The sequence below is a fragment of the Microtus pennsylvanicus genome, chromosome 1 (genome assembly GCF_037038515.1).
Source record: "Microtus pennsylvanicus isolate mMicPen1 chromosome 1, mMicPen1.hap1, whole genome shotgun sequence".
Lineage (NCBI taxonomy): Eukaryota > Metazoa > Chordata > Mammalia > Rodentia > Cricetidae > Microtus > Microtus pennsylvanicus.
The window spans coordinates 24,773,891-24,777,946 of record NC_134579.1 but is presented as its reverse complement, the minus strand read 5'-3'; positions in this window follow the sequence as shown (position 1 = coordinate 24,777,946).

The following is a 4,056-nucleotide window of genomic DNA, read 5'->3' as shown; positions in this document are numbered from 1 at the left end:
GTTTATCAATATTAGTTTTTGAGTCTGTCTTCAAAATCCTCAATAGAATTGCTAATAAAATCTTAAGAGGAGAAAATCCTGGATATTTTGTGTAGATTATTGTTGCTTAATGGGACACATTTCCAGAGGGACTTCATTAAATTGTTGTGCCTTGCCTTCATTATCTTTATTGGTAATTATTTAAACATATTTATATAATTTTGTTATAAGTATATAAAATAGTAAATATTCTCATATTCACAACATAGACTATTCATTCCTTCATGAGAAAATTGTATTCCTTGATAGATCTAATCATCTGTATATTGATGTTTGCAGCTAGTTATGTTATTCATCAACAGAAAACCCAGAATATAAATTCAAATGGTGTTTTAAAGTAATTTAGATGTAAATTATTCACCTCATAAAATAATCTTAAATTTCTTAGGTGTTAATGAGTAATCAATATACTGCACTTTCATTTTAACAATTCTATTTTAGGACTGTGTTGGTTCCCTTAATCATAGTTCATTTTTAAGTGACAAATATCTCCATGTAGAAAACTGAACAGATTAATCTCCATTCTCCAAAATGTAAAGTTCACATAGGGAAGATGAGGCTAGATGATATAGATAGATAATATAAATGTATGTGCTGTACACCTTCCTTCCAGCAATCAATCAAACAAACAAACAATCAAATAATTCTTGAATTTTTATTCAGATTGCTCATGTCACAAGAAGCATATAATGCTGTCCTGTTTTGTATTCAATGGGTCATAATTGTCTTCACTGGCATAATTAACTTGAATTACTATTAGAAGTTTTGTGTTTCCCAGAATACACACAAAAGGTAGTGGAAATTCCTGGAGGCTGTCAGGGAATTTCCTTCTCATCTCCTTCAGCCAGGTTCCTACCAATAAGAAATCTCTAAAATTTTAAGAGTCAGTTGTTTCCTAGGAATTCCAGTCCATTGTTTAATGGGCATACTATGAGAAACAGAATCAGAGCATGGGCTCTCCTGTGGAGCAGCAAATCACCACCTGAAGATGAATAGCTGTAGTCAAGACTCTAAGAAAGGTTGAAAGCTTAGGGCAGACAAAATGTGAAGTGTGGAAATGGTCCAGAAACTTGAAGCCCTGATATTGTCAAAAAAAATCTTCCTTTTAGTTTTAAAATAAAGAAACAAAAGTGTGGACTTCCAGAGTGTAGCCCTGCACAGGAACGAGATCGGTTTCTTTCAAGCACTTGACATCCAAAGACTTCACGAAGGAATGCTTGTGGGCTTTTATTTTCCTTTATTTCCTTCCTTTCTGTTCTTGGTAATTGTTCAATTTGTCAAAGGAAAGATTCAACTGACCTGATCAACATAACTGCATTATTTCTAGTTGTTATACTTTCTGGAGATGAAGAATGGTTTTCTTTTCATTTCCTGTCCAGACTTGAAATTCTGTATTGCTTTCCAGATTCGAGGGTTTCTCTGCAGAAGAGCCTGTGCTGTGTCTGATAAATACTTACCGTTCATCCTTCCAGGAACATCACACACTTTTTCCTATTTGGGCAAAAATTGAGATAGTTATAATATTCAAGATCAGGGAATTCTCCTGATCTTGAATTTTCCTTTATGAGGTAAGGTCTGCAAGAAGAGTACTTTCACTGTTGGCTTATTTCCGTGAAGTTAACTGGCAATTAGTCACTGCTGTTTTAATAACCCCAAGGACACAATTCATGCTTCAGCAAGTTTTCAACTTCCCCACACGTAGTTAATATCACTTAATCTGCTGGCAATAGCTCTGAATATTTGATGATCTAGTACTTGTTTCCCTCCTCTTATTTCTGGGAAATTGAATTTATTTCATATTATCTTCCTTGCGGGCTTTGAAATAATGTAGTTTACTTAATGAATTAGGTCTATTGATAAATAAATATTTATAGGGATTAAATATCTAATATTCCACTAAAATACAAACCTGGCAGTTTCCTTAGATCTATAGTAAATGGATTGTTTTAAATTAAAAATGGGGTTCATGATAGATCTTTTCTGCTACCCTGGCCTGACTCTCAATGTCTCATCCTGTAGTGATATGACGCTTTTTGTGGAACAAGGAAAGGAGTAAAAGTGCTTTATACACAGAAAACTTCATTTGTGGTTACAAACATGGCCACAGATTCTTCGATATGTTTCCAGTAATTAGTGAAAATATTTTATTTTCCCTTAGGCCAGTTCACTGTCTCAGGTAATAAAATATAGAAGAAAGATGACTTCCAGGCAATGTTTTTATATAAAAGCCATGAAATTCTGTCCTTCTTAGTACCCTCTAGAAGCTTTTCATAGACCTTTCAGGATGCGGTAACTGACTATAAAAATGACTTGCTCCTAAATAGTAAACAATTTCAAGATTTCTATTTTTCACAGTCAAGAGGTGAGTAAACCTCAGGGTCAGATATCAACGTGATGTGTTAACAGTGATCAGAACTTAATCTGGTTCACAGTTTTGTTGTTGTGTTGTCACATGGTGAGAAGGATGAAAAACTCTCCTACCACTCTTTTTAAAGGGTACAGTATTGGCCTCAATCCTGGATCAAATTCAGACATCCTTTCCCACGCCTATATAACGTGGAGTCCTTTCTACTACCAGTTTCAGGCTTCAAATCTAGGTCTTTAATCTATGTTGAGTAACTTTTTGTTATAGGTGATAGAAATTGATCCAGTTTATTCTTCTACATGACCTAATTTTCCTAGCATCATTTAGTGAAGAGACTTGATTTTTTCAGGCATTTGTTTTTGGCATCTTTTATCAAATTTTAAGTAGTTGCAGTTTACACAGACTCATATTAGGTCTTTGATTTTGTTCCAATGGCCGGTCTACATGTTTGCTTTTGTGACTGCCCCGTACTGTGATTATTACTAAGACTCTGAAATGTAATAATATCTCTAACATTATTCTTTTTACTAAAGATTGTTTTAGTTATCTGGCTCTTCTGGTTTGATATGAATTTGAGGTTAGTTTTTCTGTTTCTATGAAGAATGCAATGGGGTTTTGATTGGAATTACATAAATCTGCAAATCACTTTTGGTTGAATGGCATTTTCCCAGTATTAATTCTACTAACTCATGAGCATTAGTTTTTAAGAGATTTATTGTAGAGATTCTTAACTTCCTGGTTAGGTTTATTCCCAGATAATGTATTTTCTTTAAGATTATTGTGAATAAGAGTGTGTCCATGATCACTTTTCCATCACTTGCAAACTGATTCTTTATATTACCACATTGCTGAACTGGGATCTCTTAGTATGACATCAAGTATAATATAATATCATATATTATAACAATGTCGTATATAATAAAATCATATATTAAATTGACGAATCTTGGAGGAGAACATATAGTGATGACTTTACTAAGCGGGAATAAGTCTATAACTGCATTCTAAATATTTGCTCTTATACCTATGGATAAGTATAGCTTTATCCATCATCAAGCATTGCCTTTGCAATGGACAGAGACCACTACAGAAAATCACAACCAATCAAAATTCTGAGCTATGGAACCCAGTCCCATCTGCTACACCTACAATATAACTCTTGTACTTAGGACTCAGGGATTATTCCAGAAGAGCAGGGGGAAGAAAAATTGTAGGAGACAGAAAACAAGGAAATGTCAGTTATGACACACAGGAAGTTTCTCCAACATTGCTGCCTAAACATAACCTAAATAATGATAAGCATGCTAATATGGAAGAGGGAAGCCCAAGAAACCTCATCTCTAAACAAAGAACTACAAACACACAAGAAATGTGGAGAGTAATGAAACTAGTCTTCTCCAGAAAAAAAAAAAGAAAGACCATACCTACTGGTTTTCTGAGTGGCCTCTGCTCCACCTTGACTGAAGATCGGAGACCTAAGCCTACTCTTGCCCTTTCAAAGTTATTGACAAGTTAAGTCTGACTTAAAGGAGTGGCTACAAACAAGATATCTTTTCTTCCTGTCCTAGGGTTTGGTTACTTGTTGTTAGAGGTGGGTCTGCACCACCTTAACCAAGGGTCAGAGAATGTAAGCCTATTCCTACTCCCTCAAG